The following is a 25140-nucleotide window of genomic DNA, read 5'->3' on the forward strand; positions in this document are numbered from 1 at the left end:
GTTAAAGTTTGAATTCTGTTTTATATCTGTAGTAATTCACTGATTTAGTAAGCCAACATTGCTATGTTTTAGAATTTTCTTTACAAGCGGGTCAATCTAAAACTCAGAAGAACATAAGAAAATAAAGGACCAAAATGTAGTTACAAAGTCTCCTTATTGTAATAGTAATTGGTCCAGTTTAGACCAACAAGTTCTTTCAGGCTTGGAACAACTACAAAGTCCAGGAAAACTTTCTAAGACATGAATAAAATATGTCATGCTATATTTTCCAAAATTCTAAAATTCCATGTATGAAATAACTGAAATAACACCTGCCTGCAATACTGAAAAAGAAAAATGATACCAGCTCCAAGGAGACTGATTTTACATCAACTTTAACTCTTCTGAATATAAATGGTTCAACCAAATACACATGATCTTTAAAGTTGCTCAAAGAGAACAGCAGTTATTTGGACTATGCTATTAATGTTTCCACTTTCACAAACGTGTTTCAGATTTATCCTTACACATTAATAATATTAAAATCTCCCAAAGCAGAGATTTAATTATACTTTCCAAACAAGGCAATAAATTTTTGAGCATACTTAAAACTGTCGTAAATAATTAAAACTAAAATTTACTCTTTAAAATAAATGAACCAAGTAAATTTGTGTTGCTGTGACCTTGATTTAATAACATTGAATTTTTTAATCATTCACTTGCTAATCAAAGAAATGTTATAATCTTTGATGGCATATCCCTGGGTTCCAGTTTATTTCCTTATTTTAATGAGATAGGATATATTTTTCATAAAATGTTATTTAAAATGGCCTTATAAACAGGTATTTATTAAATATTTACTGGGAACATGTCAAGCACAAAACTCATTATTCAAGCTTCACCAAGTCATCTGTTTTAGAGACTAAATTAGTTACAGATTATTGTAACTGATATTGCAAACAATATCGCACAGAGTTGGGCAAATGGCTTCATGATGTTCCCAATTTCCTAGGACCTAATCTGTTCCCATATCCTCAAGTAGTTTCCAATGACTTTAATTACTCTTGTTCTTCCCAAACTTAGGTGATATTATATCCTATGATACCTTTCAGTTTTATTTATTCATTCATACATTTATACATCCATTCAATACTTATTGAGTACTATTGTGTGTGTGACACTGTGTTAGGCACAAAGCATGTTACCTGCTATCAAGTGTTTACATAAATAATTTTTCACTGATAAGTAATTTTAGCAATGGGATAAATGCATTATATCAGGTAGCTTTACAGCAGTATCAACCCCAAACATATTTCTCATTCACGGTACCTGCAGGTAGCTGTGGGTTGGCTGCTGTGATTCAACTCTATGTGAATTTCCACCCCAGAACCCAGGCTAAAGACATACTTCCTATTTAGGACCTGATATTCTAATAGTAGAGTAAAAAGAGCAGGATCTAATTGTGCAGTGGCTTTTAACATTTCTGCTTGAATGTGATACACAGTCGATTCTCATTATTTGAGATAGCGATATTCTATAAAGAATATATCTATAAAAATATATATGTCTATGAAATATCTATTAATTTTAATATATTATTAATTATAACATAGTTAATATGTAGTGAAAGATAATTAATGGTGCTGTTATAAAAAAACAAATTGAAAAACTAATATCCTCCCACAGAAATTCTCCCATTTCCAGAGCTTCTTGCCTATGTCAGTGGCGTTGAATGTAAGCTGATTACAAAGGACACAGGCAAATGACCCAAATGCAGTTTTAATAATTGAATAGTCTCCACTAGCATTTAATATTTTCAGTAAAGCTGTTATGTTTTATATCATATTGAGAAATAAAAGGGTTATGAATAGGTAAGTTGAATAAAAATATTATGCTCAATCATTTAGCATATTAATTACCTTGATTCAACTATTTGTATTGGCTACTTAGCATACGAAGACACTTTATCTGGGAGACTTGAGCTTAAATTAAGCCCATGAAGGATTACACCTAGAATTATATGCTTACAATGAATGAATTTTATTATGTATAAATTATATCTAAATAAAATTAATTTTCAAAAGAACTTGTATCTCTATAGATGTTTTAAGTTGTAGTAATTAACATAGGTTTTATGAAACAATTTTTTGGCTGCCAGTATTACTGTTTAAGTTAAGTGAATAACTGGGAGTGGTATGATGAAATCCACGGCATTAGAGGTCCAGAAGTATTGATTCAGTTTCTCTCCACTTCAAACAAAAACAAAAACACCCTGGGTCAAGCGCTGATTACAAGGTTAGCCATGTAAGAATACTATCACATCTGGTTAGTAATTAGACATACATAAAAAGTCTGGCCAGAATACCAGAGGGCAGAGACAGAAGTAACTCCAGTATACAAACAAATTTTTGGCTGCTTCCTCCTCATTAGAGCGAATAGATATCCATCCTTCTGAGGAATTTGGTCAGGACTTTCTTTCATTGCAATGAACTATCTAATAATGAGTTTGCAGAGGTGGAGAAGTAAAATGCAGAGTACCCATATCCATGAGAAAAACAAAAAAAAAATTCTAGCACTTGGCAAAAAGCCAAATTAGTTTAGGCTGGCTTGATAAATATCCTTTTGCACATTTGAAGAGCACTGAATTCTCAAAATTAAGACACAGCTAAGTTTAGACTGAGTGTTGAGCATTATATTAAATGATGTTAACCAGATGAAAACATTATGCTTAAATATTTATTACTTTTTAAGTTATCAGGTTAAAAATATCTGTTTATACATCTTTTGGACATATGGTTGGGTTTTTTTTTCATTTTATTTTTTGAGTTAAATTTTCATCTATCACAAAGTTATAGAATGTTTCTCAAAGTACATATGGTAAAGAGCTAGTTTTATTATATAAATTCATAGCCACTTAGAATCAAGCAAAGTGGAAAAACCTCTAGAGCTAAACTCTACTTTTTTTATCTTGGGCCAGCACCACTGCATCTTGCATTTTCTTATACTTGTTCAGGCACTGTCAAATAGATCTTCTATTTTCCAATCCTATGAACAAAATAAATTACCATCTTTAATCCTATGATTTTTTTTTTTTTTTTTTTTGATACAGAGTCTCACTCCATCACCCGGGGTAGACTGCAGTGGCATGACCATAGCTCACTGCAACCTCCAGCTCCTAGGCTCAAGAGATCCTCCTGCCTCAGCCTCCCAAATAGCTGGGACTACAGGCACATGCCACTATGCTGGGCTTTTTCTATTTTTTGTAGAGATGGGGGTCTTGCTTTTGCTCTGGATGCTCTTGAACTGCTGGCCTCAAGCAATCCTCCGCCTCAGCCTCCTGTAGTGCTAGGATTAGAGGCATAAGCCACCACACCTGGCCTAATCCTATCATTTTAAAAATGTAAAAGTCATTGCAATGTAAACAATAAGCAGATGTGAATTATTTACACTGAATAATACTTTTAAACTTTAGTAAAACTGGTAATATCTACAACTATGTTTCCTACATACATCAGAGATATGGGAAACATACCTCTAAATTTAAAGATCCTACCCTTAAACTGCCGTCTTTAAAAAACAAAAACAAGGTGACAAGATACAAAAAAAAAAAAACCAAAACACAAGAAAAAATATCAGCTTTAATTACTCTCCTCTATAACTTTTAAGTCAAGTATTGAAGGGAAAGCCTACATCTTCTGTCTATATTAGTCATCATTAATCACCACCTGGCTTTTCCCATTTCAAAACACTTCCCCAAAGTTGCTTCCATTAGTCAGTCATCAGGGACCTCCTATCGACAATTCTGTATTTCTCCTAAAATTGATGGGGTTCACTCCCCACCAATCTATATTTCTTTATTAATCCTAAAATTTAGATTCATGTTCCAACTTTTTATGAGAAATATCCTTTAAAATGTCCCTTGAATTTTTCCCAAATTGAAGGTATCTAAAATTAAGTTCATTATTTCTCTTTAGCACTTGAGCCTGTGCTTGGATTTTCTTAACTCTTTAAGGGAACTGTAATTCACCCAGTTGCCCAAAAGAGAAAGTTACTCGTTTCTCAAATCCAGAGATCTCTAAACCTTGTCAACCTGTAATTTCAGTAAAATCTCCCACCTCACAGCCACTGCCTTATTTTCAAGCCCTTTTCATTTCCCATCTTTTATAAGTCTCTTAATTGTTCCACCTGTCTTCACTCTGTCTTTCTGCTATCAGAGTTAGCTTTCTAAAATGGCAATTTAATTATGTCACTGCCCAAAATCTGTAAGATAAGCCCCCAAATCATAAGCCTAGCATACCAAGCCGACTGCCCTCTGACTGAGCTCTGAGGTCAGCCTCACCGCCCCCACCCCACTTGTGCCGCATGCTCCACCTCTTTCCCAGCATGCACTGCGCTGTGTCAAGCCTGGGTCTTCAGATGTTTCAACTCATGGACCATTTGCCTAGAAGCTTCATTTTCCTGATGAACAATCCTCACTCTTCCTCAAAATTTGCTCAAGTATGTCCTCCTTAAAGCCTTCTGGAAGCCCCAAGAAAGTTATGTTATATTCTTGGTGCTCCTATAGCCATTTGAACATCTAGTAAGCCCTCATTCAACACTGGGAATTTTCTTGGTTGTTGCTTTTTTTGTGTTTGTTTCTTGAGACACGGTCTTGCTCTGTCACATAGGCTAGAGTGCAGTGGGGCCATCATAGTTTACTGCAACCTCCAACTCCCAGCGTCAAGGGATCCTCCTGCCTCAGCTCCCAAGTAGCTGGGACTACAGGTTCATGCCACCACACCTGGCTAATTTCTTCTATTTTTGTATAGAGACAAGGCCTTGCTATGTTGCTCAGGCTGGTCTCAAACTCCTGGCCTCAAGCAAAGCAATCCTTCCACCTCAGCCTCCCACAGTGCTGGAATGACAGGTGTGAGCCACTGCACACAGCCTGTTGCTGGTTTTCAAGGGAAAGAAATTAAAGCAAAATAAATTTCAGTGATTTTTTGTTTGTTTGTTTTAAAAAATAATAAAAGCTATATGCTAATTTCTTTTCTTTTCATTCAAGAGTGGGAAAGATTAGCAAAAAGGAGCCTATATATAGGTAAGTGGGTATGACAATGAGTTTATTTCTGTGGAATAAAAAGCAAATAAAGAGTGAAAGGCAAAAATAAATAAGAAGTAAAACAGTAGGCAAGAATTTGAGAAAGAAACTTACAATGAGAGAAAAAGATCAAGCCAAAGTTCTTTGGCATTTTGTTGTTTTTTACTTCCTTGAAATTTCTCTTTCTTGAGAAAATGTCCCCGTGTTCTAATCATTCAGGCGCATAAGGGGAAAGCAGTTCTGATGACATGAGCTGAGCCTGACTGTGGCTGCGCTAGATACGTGTGTGGTCAGTAAGCCATGACAAACACACACCTTAGTGGGGTAACTGCATCCGTGCTCTTAGGATGAAACATCAGATTTGGTTGAGGAAATCCAACTAAGGCAGGAAACCCGTGGAGACCTTGGTATTAGGCCAATGTAGCTAAAGCAAAGCCCGTGTCTCTGTTTTCTGGTATTTCTTCTCTCAGGAAAGCAGAGACAATCCCAGATGCGAAAGCCGCCAGGAGCGTGAAGGAAATAACGTGTCTATGGAGAAGAAATCCATCGTGACTGTGAAGCCAAGACTGTCATGGGGCTCCTTCCTTCAGAATTTCCAGTGACCACAGAAAGGATGTGCTATGGAACGTATCCTTTCCTTTATTTGTCACCTGAATATGCAGAATTGATCTGAATGCTGGAATGTTTCCTAAATTCATGCTGGTGGGGGTTCTGGGTGGAGCCGGTGCTGTTGGCGCCTACTCCTGTGCACACCAGCCACGACGACAGCTGCCACCAGTGGGAGTGCCCACACCTGGGCGGGGACAGGGCACACTTGCCCCTTAATGTCAGTAGTGTTTGGGGTATGTTCTTTCAAAATGGGATATCTCAAGAAGTTGCATGGGAGCCTCAAAATATTGTTACAAAACATCCACATAAATATTTAAATGTCATCTGAATACATTTTCTTCATTTGCTGCCATCAAAGACTCCACAGCCTTTTTCATTTTTTGTACTTCAATATCTGAAAGTAACACAACATCAAGTCAGAAGTCAGTTTAGTTAACACGTGTGACAATGACGAGAAGCTACTTATTCTTCAGACTCAAATGTTTTAAGGTCAAGATGTTAATGATTTGTTTTATTTGTTTTTTAAAAAGGGCACGTTTAACACCCAGATTCTCTCTTAGGGAAAATCTGAAAGATGAACACCTTCTATCTCATCCTCAACAGTTGTCATTCCAGAAAGAAAATAAGCGTATGTGAGAGCTAGCTATCCTCTCTCCATGAAGAACACTGAAGATGAAATTTCAGTGCTATAACAATAAAAACACAGACTTTCCAAAAAAGGAACCTATAAAGCAGTGGGTGAAAGCAATGAACGGTTCACATAATGACAAAAGCAGAGAAAATGATATTCAGTCATAACTCAGAAGGAGGCACGGCCGGTGAGAGCCTGAGGGAGTGTGATATTTATGAGTACTCATGCTAAGAAGCTGGTTGTGGTTCCATACAGAAGGACAGTAAGTATTTGCTTCATCTATAAACTTCATTTCCAATAGTATTTTAAAACAGATTTCAAGATATAAAGGCCAAAGTAACAAAGGCCAAAGTAAGCTGAATGTGCTTTTCCTTGAAATGTGATATTCAAATACAAAAGCATGTTACTTGAATAATTAAAAACTTAAACATTTTAAGATGAAAAGTTACCCCAAAGTGAAACCACGGACAAAAAATTGAAACAGAGAAAAAAATTTTCAGCTAAAATTGCCTGCTTCTGAGGGAAAAAAATGCTATTTAAGATAATTTTTAAAACAGTGGTACATCATTCAGCACTGATGTAATATTTTCAATTAAGATATATTCTGTAGGAATTGAAAATTCAGTGTCTGGAGGAAAGAGCTCACTAATGACTTATCTGGATGTCGCACTAAATCCAGGCTCCATTAATCAGCCTGGATAAAATCTCTGCTGTAGCAAGAAGATACGTTCGAAGGAGCTTCCAGTGCAGATCTGAGACAAACAGTGGACTTCAAAACACTGCAAATCAAAAGCAAAATAGTTCAAAACTATTTTGCAACTCTGGTAAACCTTTACAATAGTGGGTTTTCACAGGAGTATAAAAGTTATTTTTTCCTCTGACCCTATATCATCTGGACCACAATGAAAACATGTTCTTATATCCACCACTCTGTGTGCCCTGTTGTATTCTGTAGAACAAAAGAGCTGAATCAGACAAAAGTCACAAAATGATTTTTTATTGCTTGTTTTGATTGTTTGTTTACCCTCTATTTTGCACACTTTGAAGAAATGGAGGGCTTATCAATGTAGCAACTTTACATCTTCAGTGAGAGAAATGTTTTAAAACACATGCAAAGAACAGTCCAAGCAGTCCTTTTGGTGAACATAACAGCTGATGGGAATACACCAAAACCTTACTTTGTTCTTTGAGCTTCTTACTTTAAAATTTTCATCTACGCAGGAAAACCCAACGAATTGTAAATTAGCATACATTACAATAAATAATATTTTCAAAGTATTATTATTTTGTCTCTTTTTACCTAAAACAAAGGAACTCTAACCTCATAAAAACTGAACATTAAGCACTATTTTGTGACTTCAGGATTGGCAGTCTAATAAATAATGCTCTGTGCGAGGTTGGCAAGAGATTGTGTTGTAATTAATCAGAAGACCTAAATTTGAGCTACTACCTCTGTCGCATCATCTTTCTGAACCTTGATTTTCTCTCATTAAAATTAGGCTTATGGAATACAAGCACTTATTACACCGTATGTGCTGAAAAACCAGTCAATGCCGCTTTGGCTGTTTTTTACATTTCCATCACAGTGTGATCCCTGGTCCTCCACTGCTTGTGTCACGTCCAACTCCCCACTCAAGTTCAACACACTGAAACAGTCTCTCTCCTGTTCAATGAGATGAGGGCACTGAGGATGCAGTCAGATGCTGTGCCAATAGCAGACTGCCAGGAGGTTTCTGAACACTTGCTCTTAACCCCTGTATTTACTTGGTGGTGCCCGGATAATAAGCAGCCCCCAGACTGGTTTGGACCCCCAGATCAGACTCTGGCTAGCACTACCCTAATATATCGTCTAGCCCCCAAGTGCTGTAATTCCATTTTATTCTTAAAACCCTAAATGCATGACCTGTTTCTGAATTCTACCTATGCCAAAATATAGGAGAGAGGAATTCATTTCCCTCAAGTTTGATGAACTGGGTTTTCTGATGGATGGGAAAATGTGAGACCTACAGGTATACAAGGCCACGGTATTCTAGAGCCAAGAAAGACTTTATAGGTAATCTGATTCAAGTCCCTCAATGGACAGACAATAATGTTACTAATTTTCACATAACAGATGAAAATGTACCAAAGCTACACTAACTAGCAGTCTCTTTTGAATGAGTCACAAGTTGCTTTTGTATCTTGTAGTGCCACTGTCCTCATCTGTAATCATAAAGAAAGGCTAAATTTGACCTAGTGTTGTCAGATGTTACATGCATTATATTTCCAAATATAATTTTTTAAAAACCACATTTCATTCAAGATATTTTCTGTCATGTATAACCTACATTATTAGAAATTACAGTCCATATCATACTCAGAACCTCCTCAGGTATGAAAACAAATTTTGATAAATTCATACATTTTTCTAAAAGCAGAATTAGTCTATTTTTACCTTCTAAAAGGTTAAGGGCTCTAACCTTGGTATGAAATTTTCAATAATTTTCCAAAAATACAAAGCCATTCATGTCTTCTCTTAAAAGAACAGGAAAGGTTTCCAAATTCCTTACTTTATTTCGTCTCGATTTTAGTTTTGAGGGAAACAATCTTGGGATGTAGTAGTGGTTCCTTTTAATTATTTTGATATTCCCTTGTGTTGCAGTTTGGACAAATACATTCTTGTGATGAGAATTTACAATTTAGTAATCTAAAATGACCACCCAATAAAGTACAGAATTGTCCTTCTCTAACTGCGGAAAAGGAAGTTAGTGGATTCCTGGGCACAGGGAAGAGTCATGGAGAATTCCCTGTGGCCCTGGGCCTAGCTGGCTTCTGCTACCTTTTCTTTGATGCTAAAATTACACATTGACTAACATCAGTTTCTTCTACAGATTTTGGAGGATTTTAACAAGATAACAAATGTTAAACATATAATCTTACCTCTATCAAGAATTTCAATCCCTTCTTTCATCTTGGAAACCAATTTTTCGTGTAGCTTTTTTACTTCAGATTCCTTTTCTTCCAGTTGTTCTTTTAAAGATGCCACTTCATCCTACAAATTACAAATTCATTTTAAAATAGTAGATTATGACCAAAGGAGAATATTCGGAAAGCATCTTAGCTCTTTAAATCAGTAATTAGATTTTACAGATGAAGCAAGAATCTATAAGAATTTAGACACAAAAATAGAAATCAGGGGCAATGAGAAGAAAGCAAGACTATTAATAGAAGTCCAATTAGTAATAGTTATGGTATAATTATTTCAAATCTCTTTACAGTGTAATTAGGCCCAAGAGAGCCCTAAAGTTTAAATCTTATGTTAAATACTAAATAAATAAATAAATAACCAAGGAAGATAATCAAATTAGATACTTAGTGGGTATCATAAAAGCAAAATAAAATGCAAATTGGAGAAGTCTTGCTTGACGTTTACTCAGTGTTTCAAGATGGCACCTACGCTTCTTGGACAAGCACAGAGCTCATTTAGTGAGTACGGTAACAAGTCATGAACAACTTTATCCAAATCTCAGAACTAAATAATTCATCTTCATCACTAAGATAAAAAAACAGAATCTCCTACAACAAAGGGAAAAAAGAAATTTAGAAAACAAATTTTGTAAGTCTTCTTTTTATTTTTTAACTATGCAACTGTAAAAGATTCTAAGTCCATTAATCTATTTATTAATGTTTTAATTTCAGTTTCATTTTAGTAAAGAATTAGTTTTAGCAAATTTCACTTTTTTTGACTGTATTTAACATAGAAAATAGGGCTATGCAATGCTAATAAATATACGTTTATATTTGATATCCCATTTTACTTTCAGAGGTTTTTAAAGATATTTATCACATCTAATAGTATATGAAAACATAGCTCATAGAAAAGCTAGGTTGACTTATGGTAGGAGTGGACACCAAGTATAAGAAATGTTCAGTAGCACTAGCAAGAAGTGCTGCCCTGTTCTCATAGTCCTGCTTCTAAGCAGTAATTTCTATCACTGCCATGACATAGTAAACGGCTGGACATTTACCTTCAAGAAAGTCCCTAAAGAAGAAAGCAGTCTCTGCTGTTGATATGCAAGAGAATTCTTTCACAGGTGAGCTTCTACAATTATGTTACCATGCTTGGGTCTCAGTCCATTCCACTGACCTTCCTAACAGTGGACCAAATGAATGGGGGAGACCCGGTCTCATTGTGGATGGACACCATCCAATCAGCTGGGGGCCCAGACAGAAAAAAAGGCAGAGGAAAGAAGAATTCACTTTCTCACTCTTCTCCTGCCCTTGGACACCAGAACTCCAGGTTCTCCAGACTTTGGACTCCAGAACTTGAACTAGCAACCCACTTTCTACCCCTACTGGACTCTCAGGCCTTCTGCCTAGGACTGAGGGCTACACCATCAGCTTTCCTGGCTTTGAAGGCTTTCAGACTTGAAGTCAATCATGCTACCAGCATCTCTGGGCCTCTAGCTTGTTGAGGGGCTTCTCAGCTTCCATAATCATGTGAGCTGATTTTCCTAATAAATCCCCTCTCATATATCTATTAGGTCCTTAAGTATGAAATGTCCGATTTCCTTAAGTACTAAGGTCGACAGTTGATACATCTGACATTTCACTTTGACACTTCTTGTTTTATTTTTATTATGAAGGTGTGTCTACTTTTATTGTGAAGGTATATCCTCATTCTTTTAAACACATGGTTTGGCTTATGATTATTTTCAATTTTTTTTTTTTTAGAGCAATTTTTGTGAAACCATGGATAGGTCAAAATTCGTGTCATTTTCAAATATGAGTTCCATTGTGGAACCAATATAACGCAGATAGCTCAAAATATCAACGAAGTGTTTGTGAAGAATGTGGCTAATGAACGCACAGTACATCGGTGGCTTGAGAAGTTCTGCTCTGGTGATTTTAATCTTGAAAATGAGCCACAAGGGCAACCTGATACCAAGGTGGATGATGATGAGCTGAAAGCTGTAGTAGAAGCGAATCCATCTCAACCTGCACGTGAATTAGCAGCAAGGTTTGACGTTGCTATTCCAACAATATGGGACCATTTGAAACAAATCGGCAAGGTAAAGAAGCTGGCTGGATAGATGAGTACCGCATGAATTAAGCATCAGAAGAGAACTCTCAAAGCTTACCTTTCTTTGCTGTCACGACATAAAGGCAAACCATTTCTACACTATATTGTTACATGTGATGAAAAATGGATTCTTTTTGACAATCACAAGCCTTTGGCACAATGGTTGGATAAAGATGAAGTGCCGAAATACAGTCCAAAACTGAATATTCATCAAAAAAAAGCTAACGGTGGCTGTTTGGTGGTCCAGCGCTGGTATTATCCACTAGTTTCATGAAACCTGGTAAGTCAATTGCAACAGATGTCTACTACAACCAGTTGGATGAAATGATGAAGATACTTGCGATTAAGCTGCCAAGATTGGTCAATAGAGACTGGCCAATCCTCTTGCAAGACAATGCTCGACGACATGTTGCACAAACAATGCTGCCCAAAGTACAGAAGCTGGACTTGGAAACTCTCTGTTATCCACCATATTCACCAGACCTTGCACCAACTGACTACCACTTCTTCCAGGCTTTGGACCACTTTTTGCAAGAAAAAATATTCAATTCTCAACAAGCTGTGAAAAATGCCTTTCGCAATTTCATTGCCACTGGCTCGCCAGACTTGTTACTGGCATAAACAAGCTACCATTAAGATGGCAATACTGTGTCGATGGGTTAGGTGCATACTTTGATTAATTGTACTGCTTCTTGTTTGAGATATCATAAACTTTTTATTTAAAACCAGACATTTCATATTTAATGGCTTAACATGTATTTCTATCTACATCTGTATCTATACATTATCCTATTGGTTCTTTCTCTCTGGAGAATCCTGACTAATAGAGTTGGGGAAAAATCTCTTGAGGAAATTAAGTTAAAACCTGAAGGATGAGCACCTACCTTACCGAGCCATGGAAAAAGGTAGGTGAGAAAAAGAGTTTCAAGAGAGTGAAAGGACATGAAAAATCAAAGTAAGTACACAAATTCAATGCGGCTGAAATTGAAAAGTAGAACAGAGAAAAAACTGAAACAAGAGGCAAAAGATATTTAATAGGCTTCTCAACTATAATACATCCTTATCAGATCTCTTGATTTCCTTCTTCCAGTCTTCCCAATCCCTGTAAATGGTACTGCTGTTCACCCAGCTGCTCAGGACAAAACTCTAACAGGCTTTTCTGAGACTTGTCTTCAAGCCCCACATCAAATCCATCAGTAACTTCTATCAGCTCTACCTTCAAAATATAGCCCAAATCCAACACACCACCTTCTCCATTATTACCCCAATCCAAGTCACCATCATCTCATTTGGACTACTTCAACAGCCTCCAAACAGTTCTCTGGTTCCATTCTTACCCCAATAAAGTTAGTTCTCCACAAGGCAGCCAGTGATCTTTTAAAAGTGTAAATCAAATTAAATCACTTCCATGCCCTGTTCAAAGCCTTCCAATGTGATCCCAAACTCAGAATAAATCCAGGCCAAAAATCCAAATGGAATGCCTACGAACCCTTATAAGATCAGGCCATGACTTAACTCTATGACGTCTTATACTATTACTCCCTCCTTTGCTCAGCTCCAGTCACATTGGCCTTCTTTCTATTCCTTGATCACACCCCTAAGCTTGTTCTCACTTTTGGGCCTTTGCACTTGCAGTTCCCTATGACAACAGTGCTCTTCCCCCAGACCTTTGCAGGGCTCTGGGCTCTGCTCAAATATCACTTTCTCAGGGAGGTCTTTCCTGACTACCTTATCTTATCCTACCCTATAGCCACTGCTCTCCCCAATCCATCATTCTCAATACTCTGCTTTATTTTTCTTCAAAGCACTAAACACTACCTGAAATTTTATTTAGTTCTTTACTTGTTTATACTATGACTTCCCCAAAAGAATGTAAACTTCATGAGGTTAGAGACCTTGCTGTATATCCCATGTCTAGAACACTGCCTAGCATATAGTGAGCGTTAAGTATTTGTAGAATGAAAGAATGAATGAAAATTTAAAAACAGACAAATGTTAAGACTATGAGGAGTCACTATGAAGCTTTAAGAAATTTATAATCTACCTTAAAGCAACGGGAAACCATTTGGAGATTTTGAACAGGGGAGTAGCAAGACACCTCATTCTGGCTGTTCTGAGAATTCAATTCAGGAGACCAAGGGGGAAACAGGAAACAGAAAGGAAACTATTGTAGAAATGAGGGATGGTGGCCTAGACTGGGCTGCTGGTAATATGAAGAGAATAAATTGGAGATATTATAGGAAGCAGCACAGATAGGACCTGCTGATATACTGGAGGTGCCCACCCCGTGGCTGAGCCTTTCCAGACTCTTGCCAGCTCCTCAACGCTCCCCTGTCACTCTTCACACTTCTATTACTGCGCCTTTCACTCTACACAGTCTTCACCATTAATAAATCTACCTTTTCCACTACACTTGTCTGGGGCAGGCACACTATCAAGCATCCCTATAACCTGTTACATGAAGGTCATCCCATTTGGTGGACCAGAATTCAGAGCCGCAGTTTGTTCTGGCACAGCCATATGCCTCTTTTAATGTTCAGGAAAATCCATGGTTCAACACTGCTTGATAATCATTACTGAGCACCAGCACCTAGAGAGAGAACCCCAAAAGGAGCAGGTCCCAAGGGAGGGAGGATGCAAACTTTCTGACCAAGCGTCCAGAGGGCCCAGAGCAGAAACCAGCGACTGGGAGCAAGGAGACGCGGGCGCAGAGTACAGAGCGACATCCGCAGCTTTCCTACTGGCGGGCTAGCAACAAGCTGGCAGAGGATGTACCGGCCTCCCCAGGGCGGCGCTGGCTCAGCCACCGCCGCAGCCATCGTGGGGCCGGTCTTCCGCCCTCGCACCTCCCCCACAGCCCGGAAGCGACGATACAGACACTCACGCGGGCTAGGAGTGGCCTGGGACAGGCGGTGGAGAATGCTCGCCGTGTCTTGGCCCCAGGTTACAGAGCGGCGGCCGCCATGGCTTCGCGGACGGCGAGCCGTAGGGGACAAGTGTGTTCACCGTCAAGGGGGCGGGCCTGGGGCCGGAGCCGCGGGCTCACCGGCTCTTGCCCCGCCTCTTGGATGGAGAAACAGGAACCACGTGGGTCTGAGAACTTGGCGCGGGAATCAGATGTGCATGAAGCTACTTCCAAAATAGGAAAAAAAAAAAAAAATCACGAAAAGAAAACAAAAAGATCTTTCAAAAAGCGAATCCATCAGTTCCAAGACAATTAGGAAAATGTGACTCACAGAGATCTGCGTCCAACCCCACATGACCCAGGAATTTCGTCGTCTACCCTAGGGCCCTGATTCTTTGCAGTTGCTACTTTTCTACATTTATTTAGATTAAAGAAATCTTAAACTAGTGCAAGTGATATACACCAAGGGGAGAGAAGCAGTATCCTGTAGTAGTTAAAAGGTTGGCCCCTTGAGCCAGACTGCTAGAATTTGAAACTTGACTTTGCCAATTCTAGGATGTATGATCTTAAGCAAGTTAATATAGACAAATCTCTGGGTACAATATTGGCATACAGTGAATATGGTGTGAGTGTAGTCTATAACTTATCAATGATTTGGTTAGCTTGTTCATAGGTCAGGTTAGAATAACAAAAGAACTCATCAGGACCTAGAAAATAATGTTTATACTTTAATGAGTGCTCTTATTTTCTACCCTAGGATGGATTAAATACAACCGTTAATAAAACTATTCCCTATTTTTTAAATCAGAGTACAAACTTATAATAACAAGAACCACTGGAAATAATCACAACCGACTTTTAGTAAGCATACAACTAGTAGAGCAGAGGTCTACAGATGTTCCAGAGTATTCTAGCTGTGTGTATTTACTGTGCAATAGGCATCAATCAGTAAGCAGAACCATAAATGGCATGAGATGGACAATTATTTGTAATAATCACCATCCTCATCTTTTCTGACCTCTTCTCATCCCATTATTGCTCCAAAGCAGAAGCATGGTGTATTAGTTGTTCTAGGGCTGCTGTAACAAGTACCACAGAATGGGTGACTTAAAACAACAGAAATTTATTCTTTCACAGTTCTGGAGTCTAGAAGTCTGAAATCCAGGTGACTGCAGGGTTGGTTCCTTCTAGAGGTTCTGAGGGAGAATCTGTTTGATGCCACTCTTCCAGCTTCTGATGGTTGTTGCCAATCCTTTGCATTCCTTGGCCAGTAGATGTATCACACCAACTTCTGCCTTTGTCTTCACATGGTGTTTTTTCCTCTCCTCTATTTTTAAGATAAAAAGCATGGCCTTTTTGGTCAGATGGATATGGGGTTTCAATCCAGGCTCTGCTTCTTTGTGATGTTGGGCACATCCACTTAACATAACTGAGATACGTTTCAGAAGGTATTATATAAATGGCCATTGGAATTAAACTAAGGGTCAATGCAACAGTGTCTTTTTCTCTGTCAAGTCTGTATATTTCAGTAAAGTGCAAGGCCTATACCATAGAAATATAGGGGTAAAAGGAATATGATCATATTCAGAGAATTCTTAATTTGTGAGCAGGCTACTAAGAGAGGTTTCCATTCTACCTTGGTATTTTCCTGTCTTATCCCAGGTAAAGTGGATAGATGGCCAGAGCTAGAGGAACCAGAAAAATACTTCTTATTATTTTCCCTGGCATCAAGTACAGTAAATTCTATATTAAAAGTTAAAAACTCATTTGTAATGCTATCAACAGGCAATGATATCTGTTTTGTGCAGTGTGAAGAGTAAAACATTGAAATCAAGGTGTCTGCTGGGGGAAAAAAAGAAAAAATGGAGTAAAGTATGTACTATCTTGCATATAGGGATTAGTAAGACTTAAATAAGTTTTCAGTTGGGAAGGATCTTAGAGGTGAAATCATTCATTCATAATAAAAATTTATAATGCAACTTTACATAAAATGCAGAAATTTCTCCAAGAACAGGTTGAGACTTTGACCCAGCATGACACATAGAGGCCACTTTGGCTGGTCACTTTCTGCTAAGAATAGAGATTGGATGAGTGGCTTACCAGCACCAAGATGTCAAAGAACCAAGCCTTACTGTTTGGAGCAGACTGGATTTGGACCCTTTGGGGATCTGATAAGCAAATAAACCTTCAGCTGGCAGTACAGACTCTGCAGACGTCTTCTCTTCCTCTTGTGGAATCTAAACCTTGTGACCTCTCCAATCCAGAACCAAGGGTAGAGGAGTCTTTCTAGAAGAAAAGTAGATTTGATAAGCTGGAAGAATTCTGTAGCTTGATAGCAGAGGATTGTCTGGGCCTGTTTATCATCTTTGGTGTACAGGAAAGCCTAAAGACATCAAAGGAGTTGTCCTGGACAGTGTCAAAAGTCAAATGGTGAGGAACCATCTGCCAGGAGGGAAAGATGTGGCTAAATTTGTCCTGGAAATAAGATTGTGTCTCCATCAAAGAGCAAGGCTTGGGAACTGTCTGGGTAAGAAAAATGGGCCAAGAGAAGTGGGCAAGGTTTATATTAGCATCTTCTGAACTGGATATGTGTGATGTGACTGGCCTGTAAGATGAAAAGAAAAAAATATTTTATTCTAATAAGCAAGCTCATCTACTTGCATCATTCCAGTGTGGGATATTTTTTTTATTTCTTTTTCTTCCCCCATTGATTGAAAGTGATTACCAGGGTTAAAGCATATTAGTGTCACAATTATAGAGAAACAAAAGACCCTGACTGTATTTCAGGCAAACTTATGATCTTTTATTCATTTATTCAATAATAAAAATGGGGAAAGAGAATAATAAAGTCATACTTAAAGTTTGATTTGCAAAAAACAGTGTCTTTGAAATAAGAAGTCTGGCACTCAGTAGTATAACATGTGTTGTTTTTACTGCTATTGGTGGGAGGTGGGTAGGGTGAGGTGGTGTGTAAGGCTACAGAGTAGGTTTAATTACATTCATAATGCCAGTTTCAGTTCTGGATTCCGGTGCAAAACTCATGTGGATCTTTTCCTCTAACCCCTCTACCCGTGATCTGCCCCCTCCCTACTGCTTCCTCTGCACAGAGAGGACTTGGGTGGGATTTACTTTGGGATTCAATTGAGTGTTAGCCAGTGTGCTCTCCTCTCTGCCACGCACCTCACAGACCCCACGCAGGGGCTGCCCCACCTGCCCAATGGTGGAGGGCAGAAGGTACGAGGGCATATTTAAAACAGTCACCTATATAACAATTAAAAAAAGTCACCCATATAACAATTAAACTAAAATAAGTAACAGAGAGATCACAAGAAAATCTCCAAATATTGGAAGTTAAACAACACACTTCTAAATAATCCATGAGTGAAAAAGAAAGTCTTTGGAAATTAGAAGATATTTTAACCTAAATAAACATGAAAATACAAGACATCAAAAATTTTGGCATATATGTAAATCAGTACTTTGAAGGAAAAATCTCAAATCAATTATCTAAGTATCAACCTTTAGAAACTAGGAAAAAGAGCAAAATAAACCCAAAGTAAATAGAAGGAATTAAAGAGCAGGGATCAACGAAATTGAAAACAGGAAAGCAACAGAGAAAAACAAATGAAATCTAAAGCCAACTTTTTGAAAAGATCAATAAAGTTGGAAAACTGCCAGCAAAACTGACCAAGAAAAAAAAGGAGAGAAGAAATAAATTACCAACATCAGAAAAGAAAGAAGGGACATCACTGCAGACCTTTAATTCATTCAAATAATAAGTGAATATAATGATAAATTCCATATATATGAATTGGATAATTTAGGTGAAATGGACTAATTTCTCAAAAACCACAAACTACATTAAGTAACACAAGACGAAATGATATTAAGTATGAAATGTCCGATTTCCTTAAGTGCTAAGTTTGACAGTTGATATCGCTGACATTTCACTTTGACACTTGTTTTATTTTTATTGTGAAGGTACATCCTCAGTCTTTCAAATGCATGTTTTAGCTTGTATTATCCTTCAAATTTTTAGAGCAATTTTTGCACAACAAATTTGTGTTATTAATATTTTAAATTTCCAATCTTTCATGAGTTGATAACTCTATTGAAGATAATAAAAATGAATTGCTAGAAAAGTGAAATGAAAGGAAAAATAAAGACCTATAAAATATAAGCTCATTTTAGCAGTAGATTCCACAAACATAAAATTAGTCTATCATATTCTATAAAAATTTCTAAAAGTTTGTTTGTAATTCCTGTACTTATCTACTTATAAATCAGCAATACAGGGTTCTGAACAGGCACCAGTCCACAAAACATACTTTTGAATGTATACCTGTGTTTTTTTCCACAGGTAAAATAATTGCAATAAGCTTATAATTTTTCTAAATAAGGAGCACTATCCTTACCAACCTTTGATTCCTTTTTCCCAGATTTAACTACCTTCGACCCTCTAATCTGTTTGACATTTACCTTTATAAATTGAAATAACATGCCTGTGTTGCCATTTTTTGATTTTTCAATATTAGACATTCTCAAGTGACTTCATATCATGTAATATGAGGATACAGTGTATCCTACTCATATACAATAGTGTTTTTACATCCTCCCAGTAGAGGTCTATTAGATTTTTAAAAAATTTGCATTAATCATTCAAATACAAGATCCTGACTGATACATTGAACTAAGATAAAAGGAATGACAAATAGCCAATGGAAGAAATAAAAAGGGGAATTGTAATAATTTATATGATAAAATTTTCAATTCTCCCCTTAAATTGTCCTATAGATTCAATACAATACTAATATAGCAAGGAGCATTTTTGTGGGAATTAATAAAACAAAAATGGATATACAATGGACTAAGACTATCCAAGGTACTCTTAAGGAAGCAGAAAATAGTGAAAAGATATGCTCTACCAGTTATCAAGATTTATTTTAAACATACAGTAAAACAGTGTGATGTTGTAACAATAAGAAAGAAATACAGCAATGGAATGGAATAGAGGGTTTAGGAAGAGACCCATACAAATAACATGGACCCTTGATTTCTTGATTTGGCATATGCTGCACTGCAGAGCAGTGGTAATAAAATGGCCTTTAATAAAGGTAGCTAGGGCAATTATTTATTTTTATGGAACAAATTAACTAGACCAATACCTCTCATAATCATTAGAATTCATTGCAGGTGGATTATAGATCTTAAAGTAAAAGGCAAGGAATAGAGATTCTATGAAATACTATAGAATAATATGTTCCTGACCTAAAGACTTCATAATTGGAACTTATCATAAAGGAAAAGATTGATAAATCTGAATACATAAATTTAGTAGTTTTCACAATTTTTTTAAAAAAGCAAAAAAGTCATAGAGAGTGATAAAAGATATTTTCAAAACATCCAAACAACAAAAGGCTCATGTCTATGTTCTGGTAACTGTGAACAAAAAAAAAAAACCACGAAAGACAAAAGGCTCATGTCAGGAGTAAGAACTTCTGTAAATCAAGAAGTAAAAGCCAGACAAATTGATGAAAAAAATGGACAACTGACTTGAATAAAAGTATTCTAAGTGAGAATATTCAAATGACAATAAACATATGAAAATATGTTCATCTTCATTAGTCATTAGGGAAATACAAATTAAAACTACAATGAGATGCCATTACATATACACCAGAGTAAAATAAAAAACGGATAATACCAAGTGTTGATAAAAATATAAAAGAAGAAAAAATCTCATACATTGCTTGAAGAAGTATACACTGGTACAGCCACTTTGGAAAACCCTTTGACACTATTTCAACTAGAAAATGCACAGAATTATGAGGCAGTGATTATAATCCTAGGTATATACTCTACAAAATGTGTGCTTAGGTAATATGTTCAAGATACACACAGACACACACACACACACACACACACACGCACGTACGCACACACAAAGGTGCACCATGGACTTCAAGTTCTAGCGGAGATCTGTTTTTACCTTGTGCTAAGTGTTGGGCCATGGGTGCCAAAGTGTTTTCTCTCAGTGTTTGTTCCTGCTCCAGCTTCAACTTTCAGCACTCCTTGCAAACCTACACCTCAGAGGAAACTTTCTCTCCAATCTTTGCCCTATGGTAGCCATGGACTATTGTCACTCAGTGCTAGCAAGCTTCATAGTGGGGGGTGAGGAAGTAGGGTCAGTGCTACTGGTCCATGTTCAGTGGTAGGCAGGATCTACCTGAGGCCCAACCTGAAGGGGGGGATGGAGTAGCTTTCAAGTTGTTCCTGTCCCTCCCTGCGGTAGTAATCAAACTCTGCCTTGCATCTGTGGCAGCTCTAGAGCCAGTGAGTGTTCCCAGCTTCTGCCCTAGTAGCACCAGACCTCTGCTTTGAATTAGTGCAGGATCCAGGGTCTTAAGGCCTTGCTGCCACTCCATAAAGGGCAGAAGGTTTTTACTTCCCTCCCTCTCTAGGACCTTTGCCTGTGTCCTGAAGTGGAAAGATCTCACCTTCCTCAGAGAACTAAGGCTTTTACTTCATATTATTGAAGGGCTCAGAGAAACATGCAGTATTTTGTGTTTGTCTCCCAGAGACAGCTAATCACCTGCATCTCCCTCAGACTCTGGCTTCTCACCTGCTCCCAATATTTTTTGCATGATGATATGATATCTTCAATACAAAAAATAATAGTAATGAATTATTAGTATTAAAAATAATGAACTTTGAAAACTTACAAACACAGCCATCCCGAGTGATGGTCATATTAGGCATGACCATCAGCATATGTGAATGCTGATCAATAAACATCCCAGAAATCAGGAAACGTAAACTAGAACATGAGTGGAATCTGTTATAACAAAGGTAACACATTGATCCTGATTTTGCTGAAGTTGTCAGCACCCTCTAGTGGAAGTAAGTTTTTTCTTAAAAAAAAAAAAACAACATTTTTTAAAATGCACAGACCTTTCTCAAATATTTTTGCACAGATTATTATTGCTCATTAAAATTTGGCAGTTACAGAAACTACATTTTGGGACAATAATACACAGTGTAGTATCTAATTTTATTGTATTCAATAAGTATAAATCTTTTAATATAATTTTTTGTCTCATTCAGAAAAGCAATCCACAACAAAAGGAAACCTGAAGGGAGAACAGGGACTGCAGAAGATCAGAAACTACCCATATATGTTTCTGCTTTTCTAGGTGAAAAGAAATCTACATGAGCCTTTATATATTTAAATTTTATTTATGAAAAGTTAAGGTATCTCTGTTCTCACTAAATTAATATTATACAAATATTTAAAGAATATTTTGAATATATTCCACCTTCTAATCAGTACAGGACACCAAATGATCAGTCTAAGTATGCCCACATGTTTTACTCTGTCTCTAAAATCAAAAGGGAAATAAACCAGAAACCCTCTTCAATATTTCACATTAACTGGGATAAACATCTCTTTTCAGTAATTACAATTGTATCATGAATCTCAGCCTGATCTCTGAAATTTTAAAATTAGTAAGATCATATTACTGTGTCTATGAAAATGTAAAATTATTTATAAATTAAAATTAAGTCAATGTCTTCCCTTCTGACTTTTTATTTTGGTTGATTTAATAGTCCTGCAATTTCATCAGTATAATAGCCCAATTCCTTTAACAATAAATTTATGATTCTCTTAAATTTTATGTTGTTTAAGGGCAAAGGACTACATGAAGTTTCTTTTCCTTGAAATGTTTCTCTTCTAACTGACAACAACAGCTGTAGGGCTATTGTGTTTCAGCTACTTATTTTTGCAAAAAGCACAGTACCTCCTTCACATAGAGATTTTTGGAGTGAAAAAATAGATCTGTATGAATATGAATATATTTGATAAAAACATTAAATTATAGATATTTAAATTCCTCCTCTTCATTTGCTGAAGAGGAACTAGTTTATATGTTCCTTGGCAATGAACTTTGTGTTTCTCAGCAGGGTAAAGCCTGGAGATGAAGAATTGGAGAAGCCAAATTCCTCTATATGAGGAAAAAGATGAAAAAAACAAAGTAAAGATCCTAGAGAGGGGAAAAAGTAGTGTGGGTTGTCAGAAAAGAAAAGCCAGGGCAACGTGGAAGACTACAGTGTTCTCACTTGAGAATTTAAAGGCATGATAATTGATTACTAAATGAATGTTAAAATACATATTGCTTTGTTCCACCGCCAGAGTTTCAGTTTAAGGCATAGCTAATACTATGTCTAAGGCATGGTTTAATAATTTGCCTTGCTAACAGTTTCCCAGGTGATGCTAATGCTGCTGGTCCAGGGACCACACTTTAAGAACCACTGTTATGAAGCATATATAAGAAGTTTTGCTTTGTGTTGTATGGTATAAATTTCTAGATAACCAACCTTCCCTATTTGTCTGAGACTAAGGAATTTCCCTGGCCTGAGACTTTCAGAGCTGAAACTGGAACATCTCTGCAAACCTGGAACATTTGTTCTATGAAAGTTATCAGAGTCGAAATGGATTCACTTGTGTCAAACCCTAACAAATGGTGCCTGGAAAGGCCACATTCTCATGCACATATGCCGGATAACAAAAACTATTAGAGAAAACTGTGCAAAAGCCACAACCTTGCACAAAGGCTGCCACAATCTTACAAAAAATTACTTCCGCGAGGACATCTGCCCAGCAACTGCCCGTCCAAACTTGGACTGATGCTGTCCCTCTTACAGATCCTAGTAGCCAAGGATAATTATCTCAAAACAATTTATGTAACCCTCTTCATTTTTCTTTTAAAAACTCTTGTCTTCCTTTACCTCCCTGAATATGCCCATCGTATTTCATCGAAATGCTCAATCCCAAATAAATACCATTTTCTTTTAGAGAGCATCTCTCTGTGTGTTATTTAGATTTGATAGGCTCCTATATTGTATCTTTAAGATATTTTCAGTAAAGAGCTAAAATACTTGCTAATACTTTTGTACCCAACGTTTTGTGTCTTCTTAATTGATTTATTAATTCATTAATTAATTTTAAACTTTAGAATTTTTAAAAATTAATATGTTAAGATTGACATAAAGGTTAGAGTGCATTTTGGAGGTAATCATCCATGATTTTGACCCAGAGTGTAGTACCTTGCTGTGGCTAGAATTAATTATCACCTAGAACTGAGTAAGCTATCACCATGACTATCAAGTGGATGGCGTTTTCTTTAAGCAGCTAGTGAAAAAGAGCTCAGTAAGAGGCAGGATGTTTCTTGGACTAACATGTCAAAGTGACAGGGTACTTACACAAATTCTTCAGTTATACAACTTTTGGGCAAATGCACTGTTCAGTAATGGGCGTTTCAAACAGGTAAGTGTATACAGTGTTTTGTGAGTTCATTAAATTAGGCAGTGATAAATGAAAAATCTTAATGGCTTAAACTAACAAAGATTTATTTTTTGTTCACATTAACTATCCTTAAAACCCCAAAAGAAATTGCCTGTTTTTTGCCATAACTACTTATAATTCAAGTGGACAGCACAAAATAGTAAGGTGTGCAATAATGATGAGATTGCTCACCCTCTTGATGACTCTTTTACACAAAATAAACATCTATGGAAAATGGGGATTGGAATTCTTAAAGGAGAATATAAGTTGAATGTTAATGGTGATCCAGTTAAAATCCCCAGAGGTAGCTATTTTAATGGGAGGTTTTGCTTTAGGGGCAGAGCATGGGAAGGTATTTACAAGTTATCAAAGATGTGGTAATCCAAGAGGAGAAAAGTGACAACAGCTTCATCAATTTTTAGATAGTGAAAGTAAGTAATTCACTAACAAAGGAGTGACGTATTCTGCGAAGACCTCTATTAGGCCCATAGAGCTTCTTAGCATTCTTAAATAATGTCTCACACTGATGATTTCCATATTTGAAGATTATTATTTAGTGGTTTGAGATGGTACCCTGGAATCTAGCTTTTTAACATGCTCCTTTGCAGATTTTGAAGTAATTAGTCAGTAATGTGGACATTAAAAAAAAAAAGGAAACCTATATTTTCAACTTGGTTTATGGAAACAGAGAGTGGAATGTAAATTTAAAGTTATTGGGGCTAGTGAAACATTCAGTTCAGTATAAATTGTCGATTATTTTAAACTATAAGGCCATGAAGTTATTTTATTACTCTTGGTCTGATGTTCTAATTCATATTCATGGCTCTGACATTAATTAATTTTCTGTGTAATTGTCAGTAAATCATTTATTTTAACTTCAGCTTCTTCTATAAAATCAAGTCAAGTAGATTATTAATAAGTATTCCTAGTAGTTCTAAATCCCCATATTTCCTTGAAACTTTCCAACTAATTTAAAATGATTTGTACAGTGTGTATAAGGGTCAGATATTTAACTTAAGCTCTTGGTGGCAATTATTATGAAGAAAATTATATAGCATAAATGTCTAGACTTGTTTTACTCCCTTCAAAAATGCCCACTATTTCTAGGGAGGGTCCATAAGCTGCAGGGTATGTATAACACAATTTAGCAGGTTATCAGGTCTGGGGACAATTATGTAGATCTGGGGACAATTATTAACCTCTTGAAGACTGAATCATCTGGAGATGAGTTACAAGTAACTTAAATACCTAGGTACAGAATAGACTCAATAACAAAATGGGAGATAATGGGGAAAAAAAAGCTAAGCATCCCATCCAAGTAGGATCCTGACATGGATTTTATTCCAGTAGTTTAAGTGTTCCCATCCCACTCCTCATTCACTGCCTACTCCTCTTAATCATTGAGGAAATAGAAGACACCGAGTAGGGAGGCAATCAGCTTAATTTGAGAAACTTCCTTAAATTGTGAGAGACTGGATTAACTTTGACCCAAAGTAAAGGCTGAATTGAGAACCCTGAGGTTTACAACTCA

General features: G+C 36.8%; 1 long non-coding RNA gene and 1 pseudogene across 1 annotated transcript; one reads left to right on the plus strand and one right to left on the minus strand.

Annotated features, from left to right (window-relative positions):
• Positions 1-5101: 5101 nt before the first annotated feature.
• LOC138397032 (uncharacterized) lies at positions 5102-14310 on the minus strand. The gene is made up of 3 exons (XR_011235744.1): positions 14246-14310; positions 9219-9330; positions 5102-6062 (listed from the first exon to the last, which is right to left on the minus strand). It is a non-coding gene; the product is annotated as an uncharacterized lncRNA (long non-coding RNA).
• A 14-nt stretch (positions 14311-14324) lies between these two features.
• Positions 14325-16846, plus strand: LOC138397254 (rab15 effector protein-like; annotated as a pseudogene).
• Positions 16847-25140: the final 8294 nt, after the last annotated feature.

This window comes from Eulemur rufifrons, chromosome 16, assembly GCF_041146395.1.
Source record: "Eulemur rufifrons isolate Redbay chromosome 16, OSU_ERuf_1, whole genome shotgun sequence".
Classification (NCBI taxonomy): Eukaryota; Metazoa; Chordata; class Mammalia; order Primates; family Lemuridae; genus Eulemur; species Eulemur rufifrons.